The 7,325-nt window shown below is 48.4% G+C and overlaps 1 long non-coding RNA gene across 1 annotated transcript; it reads right to left on the reverse strand.

Moving 5' to 3' along the window:
* Positions 1-401: 401 nt before the first annotated feature.
* On the reverse strand, positions 402-5,619 carry LOC141021277 (uncharacterized). Its single transcript, XR_012181800.1, has 2 exons — positions 5,162-5,619; positions 402-1,174 (listed from the first exon to the last, which is right to left on the reverse strand). It is a non-coding gene; the product is annotated as an uncharacterized lncRNA (long non-coding RNA).
* Between the last annotated feature and the right edge of the window lie 1,706 nt (positions 5,620-7,325).

Genomic DNA, 7,325 nt, shown 5'->3' on the forward strand with positions numbered 1-7,325 from the left:
CAAACTCTTATATGAAGGAAAATGCTCCCAAGGACACATGGGAATTATCGTCAAGCTAGTTTTCCTCATGCTCATATGATTCGCGTTCGTTACTTTGATAATTTGGTATGTGGGTGCACCGGTGCTTGGGTACTGCCCTTTCTTGGACAAGTATCCCACTTATGATTAACCCCTATTGCAAGCAGCCGCAACTACAAAAGAAGTATTAAGGTAAACCTAACCATAGCATGAAACATATGGATCCAAATCAGCCCCTTACGAAGCAACTCATAAACTAGGGTTTAAGCTTCTGTCACTCTAGCAACCCATCATCTACTTATTACTTCCCAATGCTTTCCTCTAGGACCAAACAATGGTGAAGTGTCATGTAGTCGACGTTCAAATAACACCACTAGAGGAAAGACACCATACATCTCATCAAAATATCGAACGAATACCAAGTTCACATGACTACTTATAGCAAGACTTCTCCCATGTCCTGAAGAACAAACGTAACTACTCACAATCATATTCATGTTCATAATCTGAGGGGTATTAATATGCATAAAGGATTTGAACATATGATCTTCCACCAAATAAACTAACTAGCATCAACTACAAGGAGTAATCAACACTACTAGCAACCCACAGGTACCAATCTGAGGCTTTGGGAGAAAGATTGGATACAAGAGATGAACTAGGGTTTGAGAGGAGATGGTGCTGGTGAAGATGTTGATGGAGATTGACCCCCTCCCGATGAGAGGATCATTGGTGATGACTATGGCGATGATTTCCCCCTCCCAGAGGGATGTTTCCCCCGCAGAACGGCTCCGCTGGAGCCCTAGATTGGTTGCGCCAAGGTTCTGCCTCGTGGCGGCGGTGTTTCGTCCCGAAAGCTTGCTTATGATTTTTTCCAGGGTAAAAGACTTCATATAGTAGAAGATGGGCATCGGAGGCCTGCCAGGGGGCCCACGAGGCAGGGGGGCGTGCCCAGGGGGTAGGGCGCGCCCCCCACCCTCGTGGATGGTGGGTGGCCCCCCTCTGGTACTTTCTTCGCTCAGTATTTTTTATTAATTCCAAAAATAACTTCTATGGAGTTTCAGGACTTTTGGAGTTGTGCAGAATAGGTCTCTAATATTTGCTCCTTTTCCAGCCCAGAATTCCATCTGCCGGCATTCTCCCTCTTCATGTAAACCTTGTAAAATAAGAGAGAATAGGCATAAGTATTGTGACATAACGTGTAATAACAGCCCATAATGCAATAAATATCGATATAAAAGCATGATGCAAAATGGACGTATCACAAGGCAACCGTGAGTACTCATCCAAAGTACTCGCAAGCATCAGATCTAAACTAAGTATGCATTGGTATAAAATGGAAGGGTTGTGTCTGTGGACTGAACTGCAGAAAGCCAGAATAGAGAGGAAGGCCTAGCCTATCGAAGACTAGCATCTTCAAGCAACTCCAAGCATCTTGCAGCATGTAGAAGAGTAAAGAATAGCAGTTTATAATTAAAAATCATGTTGTAGTATTAATGCCCAGAGATCCTTCCTCGACTCCCTTCGAGGAAGCAATCCCGGGGCCACATATCCATCACCAAGTATCCATTTCTAGTTGTATAAGATCATGACACAAGTCTGAACGTCCGTTACCATCGACACGGTATTCGAATATATATCTTCCCTGCAGGGGTGCACCACGTTACCCAACACGCTCGATCACTCTGGTCGGACACACTTTCCTGGGTCATGCCCGGCCTCGGAAGATCAACACGTCGCAGCCCTACCTGGGCTCAGCACAGAGGTCCCTGCCGGTCTACATCCTAAGTGCCCCGGGGTCTTGGGCCCATCGCCCGTTGCACTCCGGGTCGTTGCGCGCAGGGTGGATACCAGCACCGCCTCGGATGGCCAACACGATCCGACCGTGCCGCCATGTTGAACTGGACGTCTGACAAAGCTTCAGCTGATACTGCGACATCGAGGCCCATAACTATTCTCGCGTGGTGGTTAGTGCGTAAAGGCCAGAGGCCAACTCAGAACAAATACCCAAACCTGTTAGTGCATTATTAAAAGAAGTGACGGCTGTCGGGACAAGTACGGAGCTATCACCCCCTCCTGGGTGATACCACTAAACAGCCAGCCGCCACTGTAACAACTCCTCGGGTGCTCTCTGGGCCCGCTCATCTTTCACCAATTTCTCAAGAGAAGTCAAGGTAACCGTGTGTCCAAACATCAAGGGGAAAACCCAAGGAATCACCCTCGGAAGATTCCACTCGATGTAATCATCAAGGTGAACGTAAGAGGAACCACCCTCGAGGTTCACACTTGAGGTGTTGCATGACAGAGTCGTATCGGAAGTGGTTAAAGAGGAATCACCCTCGATGACCACGACCGAATAGCTACACTACAGAGATCTCATCAGGAGTGATGTATGAGGTTCTACCCACGGCCCTCGATGGTAACTCTACAGAGTCGAGCAACAAAGGGGGTGTGATGTGATGTGTTGGGCTCTGGTTGTCGTTCACGTTGATCGAGTCGTCGATGATGAAGCAGGGGCAACAAGGACAAGGTGGGGGTCACTGATGGTTCACTTATCCAACCTATACTAAGCAGTTCAGGATAAGCAGGTAGGTAACAATAGCAGGTACAAAAGCAGGCTATGCATCAGAATAGGAGCAATCAAATACAGTAGCAAAATCTAATGCAAGCATGAGAGAATGGAATGGGCGATATCGAGATGATCATAGGGGGGGTTGCCTGGAAGCTCCGCTGAAAGGGAAGAAGGGTCGTCGTCGACGTAGTCGATCACAGCGGCAGCGGTCTGGGGGTCTACCGGAGAGAAGAGGGGGAAGAAAGAGTAAATACAGAGCAAACAAGTGCAATACTATGCATGACAAGACAAAAAGCAGCGCTAGGGGTGTTCTAACACAGTGTTACACGATACCGCCGAAGGGGGATAACATCCGGGAAAGTTTTCCTGAAGTTTGCATTTTCGGACAGATGAAACTGAGGGGGACGGTTGCATGTTCGCTATGCTAGGGGCATATGACAGATGAACGGAGAGCGTATTCGGATTCGTCTCGTCGTTTTGAGCAACTTTCATGTACAAATTAAGTATTTTCATCTGAGTTACGGATTATTTTCTATGATTTTGTAAAGTTTTAGAAAAATTCTGAAATTATTATTAATTCGAAATTAAATGCTAAAAGCTAGGTGCACCCAGCACAGTGTACACCAAAGTGTACCCAGTGGCTGATAGGTGGACCGGGGGGTCCCAGTTGACCACTCAACGTTTGATGAGGTAGACATATCTAACTAATTATAGATGAGGTAGTTAATTAGCAGGTTAACTTAATTAAGAAAACTTTAAATAAGTTAATTAATTAATTAATTTAATTTTTTATCTTTTTTTTTGTTTTTGTTTTTACAAAAAAGGGCGTGGGGCCCATAGGCCAGTGGCCAGGCCATAGCGGGCAGGCGTTATCGGGCAGGGAAAAAAATTCTGTGCAGACCGGCTGCAAATCAAATCCTGTGTATACCCGACCCCGATGGGTGACACGTGTACAGGCACAACATCTGACGGCCGCCTGGTAGAGCGAGCGCTCCTCTCCACCGCGACGGCTCGGTCGCTCGGCTCGGCTCGAATAGGAAACCCTCGTCCACCGTCGTGGTCGCCGCGTGCGCTAGCGGCCCCCTCGTCCGCCGCCGCCACACCCCAGATCGACGACTGCCGCCACAACGTTTTTGCCTGATACTCCGCCCTCCCCGTGCCCATCACGCTCAGCAAGTAGCAGCGGAAGAAGGCGGCGCAGCGCAGCGCCAGCAGCGGCCTGAGGCAGCCGGCAAGGAGACAGAGCTCTTCGCCCCAAACTACGGCCGTCAATGCCAGGTCCAGCCCAAGTCCGTCTTCACCAGATTTACAAAAACTTGTTTATTTCAACAACTTTCCTTGTAACAAGGTTTATCTGAACACTACACTTCTGATTTACAGATATAATCAAGCCACACATGCTCTTTACCGAATCTAAAATCAGAATGCCAATATAGGAGCAGAAGCTGGGTATACGCCCCGGACTGAAGATAAAATCAGAGCGGTTCCGTGACAAATGCTCAAACATGTGTACATAAATTGAAAGACTTGTAGTTTGATGATTCTGGCCTTTCTGAATTCTGTGTAATCTGAAAGTTTGCCAAGATTGTAATAGAAACATAGATCCCATTGTAATCTATTCGGGACCCTTTTGTCGTTTACAAGTATCTCATGATAGGAACAAGAGAAACAATCTCAGTTTGGAAGTCTCGTCATTCCAGACATCAGATTTTTGAGCTATTTGTCGTTTCATATTTACCTTTTCAAAGGAATACGAGAAAGAATTTTACTTTAGAAGTCTTTATACGAATCACAAGAAGTACAAATCAGCGGGGGCGTGAGGCCCTGGCAGGCGGACCGGCCTCGGCCGGGAACGGCGGCGGCCAGCGGCGATGGGGCAGCAGGGCGCGGCACGGCGTGGCTGGCAATGCGGGGCGGGGACAGCGGGCGAGGCCGCCGCAGGGTGCAGGGGCGGGCCAGCGGGAGCGAGGCGACGCAAGCTGCACGGCCGAGCAGAGCAGCAGCGGGCGTCAGAGGTGGACGGCGGCGATGCGAGCTCGGCCGCGGGCGCGACCGGCGACAACGGGCGTGGGGTGCACGTGCGGCGGCTGCACGTGCATGGGCGTGGTGGGCGGAGCTAGCAGCGGCAACAGCTTGCGTAGCTCGGGCGCGTTTGAGCGGCACCGGCGGTCACGCACGAGCTGTAGCAGGTGGTGCGGGCGAGGTCGGCGCGAGGCAAGTAGGACGCGGCCAGACGAGGGCGGGGCCGCGGTTAGCTCGACAAGGGGGGATGGCGAGCGTGGCCGGGCGCGCAGAGGCACGGGCGAAGGAAGCAGGCGCGGCGATGCTGCAAGCGGGAGTGGGCGAGATCCAGAGGAGCAACGGCCAATGGCGCGGGGCGCGGCGGGCGCGGCCGAGGAGCAGCAGTGCAGCAGCAGAAGCAATGTTGAGCAGGCAGTAGCAGCAGCGGCTCAAGCACGCACGTACGTAGTAGCTCGAGCTCCGACCATGGTCACTACAGACGACCACGGGAGCGGCGGTAAACGGCACAGATCGAAGGGGCAAAGCGGTGGAATCGGCAGAGAGGCTCACCGAGAGGCACACAGGTGGCCGGCGAGAGGTTAGGAGCTGAAGCGGGCGGCGGATCGACGGCAAGGAGCTTCGGCGTCCCGATGATGAAGAAGACGGGTTAGGCGTCGCTGTGCAGCTTCACCGGCCAGCCTCGGGCGTGGGCGGGACGAGGACGACGCCGGGAGGCCGTAGGACAGCTCGACGAGGCCGTTGGGGAGGAGTTCGGGGACGACGACGGTGCGGCGGAGACGAGGACGACGGTGCGGTGGAGACGGGGACGACGCGGCGACCTCGGGCAACTTCTCGATCCAGGGGGAGGTGGGGAGGAGTGGCTGCGGGGGGATTTAGGGTTCGGGGAAGAGGGGGGTGCCAGGGTCGACTAAATAGGCGAGGGGGCTGCCGGATGGGCGCCACGGCGTCTTGGCCGTGGCGGCCATCGGTGGTAGCCATGAGCCACCGTGAACAGAGAGGAGGGGGGAATCATGGGGGGTGGGCCGGCCTGGCTGGGGTGGCCAGTTGGCTGCGAGGGGGGCTCCTGTTATTTTCACCTTTTTATTTTATTCTCTGTGTTTTTATTTGTTCTTTTCTTTTTGCATTTTCTTTTAGCTACCAAATGTATTTTTTTAAAGTGGGACTTGGCCACATAAATACCTTTCATCACCTAGCACTGGCACAAACCAGTTTGGGAGGCTTTTGAGTTTGTTTGAATTTTTCATAAATGGAGAGGCATCTAATTAATTGTTAATGTCACTGTTTTAAATATTTTAGTGCAATTAAAGCTTTTATAAAAAAGGTGGTTTCTTCACCAATATTACCTATGAATTATTTGTCACCGTTTGTACTTTTTACTATTGATATTTGAAAACTTTTATTTTTGATTTTATTTCAGCAGTTGAATTTGAATCGGTTTTAATCCAACGTGGGACCTAGCAACAGTAACCATGGTGACATGGCATCATTAGTAGGGAATTACTATAGCTTGATTATCCGAGTGTCACAGTGAACCCCCATCAAAATATTATATGCCAAAATTGTTGACGTTGGACAAGGAAGACAACGTAATGATTTATGTTTGCTCATATTCACAGAAAAGTCATATTGTCATAGATCCTTTAACATGCGGTGCTTGCCCCCCATCTTTGCGAGAAAAAATTCCGCACCAAGTAGAGATACTACTTGTGCATCCAAAAACCCTTAAACCCAAATCTCATTTTGAAGAGTCCACCATACCTACCTAAGGATTGAGCAAGATCCTTTAAGTAAGTTGTCATCGGTGCAATAAGGCAATAAAAATTGCTTCTAAAAGTGTTAGATCATTTAGTGTAAGATAAAAATTGAGCATTGTACGAACTTGTGATAGCAAAGCAATAAAAACGACGGACTGCATAATAAAGGTTGCTATCATAAGGGGCAATATAATGTGACGTTCTTTTGCACTAAGGGGTTGAGCATACAAAAAAATAAGCGCATGGCAACCTCTGCTTCCCCCTGAGAAGGGCCTATCTTTTACTTTTCAGTGTTTATTTTTATGCAAAGAGTCAAAGTTATTCTCTCTATTCCTTTTTACTTTTCTCCTTTGGCAAGCATCATGTGGTGAGGAAAGATCTAGGCACATATGTCCAGTTGAATATGGGTAGCATGAGTTATTATTGTTGACACCACCCTCGAGGTGAATACGTTGGGAGGCAAAACAATAAGCCCCTATTTTTCTATGTGTCCGGTTGAAATGTTTTGCTCATGAGTATGCGGTGAGTGTTAGCAATCATAGAAGACCATATGATGGTTGAGTATGTGGATCTCTTACTTAAACTCTGTTGAATAAGTTGAATTGCAATTGCTTGATGACTAAGAACATAGGTTGTTGAGTTCCAAGAGAGTTCATTGTTTGAACCTTAACATGTGAATTGGTTGCTACTATAACATGAGAAGTTTTATAAGAAAGAATTGTTGTTATGATGCTAGGAAAAGTGATTGAAATTTTCATTGATAAAACTTATGCACTTTGCTAGCATTCACACTTCATAAATTATTTCTTTTATCATTTACCTACTCGAGGACGAGTAGGAATTAAGCTTGGGGATGCTGATACGTCTCCAACGTATCTATAATTTATGAAGTATTCATGCTGTTATTTTATCATTCTTGGATGTTTTACAATCATTTTATAGCAACTTTATATCATTTT

Source organism: Aegilops tauschii, chromosome 4 (assembly GCF_002575655.3).
Source record: "Aegilops tauschii subsp. strangulata cultivar AL8/78 chromosome 4, Aet v6.0, whole genome shotgun sequence".
In the NCBI taxonomy this organism is placed as follows: domain Eukaryota; kingdom Viridiplantae; phylum Streptophyta; class Magnoliopsida; order Poales; family Poaceae; genus Aegilops; species Aegilops tauschii.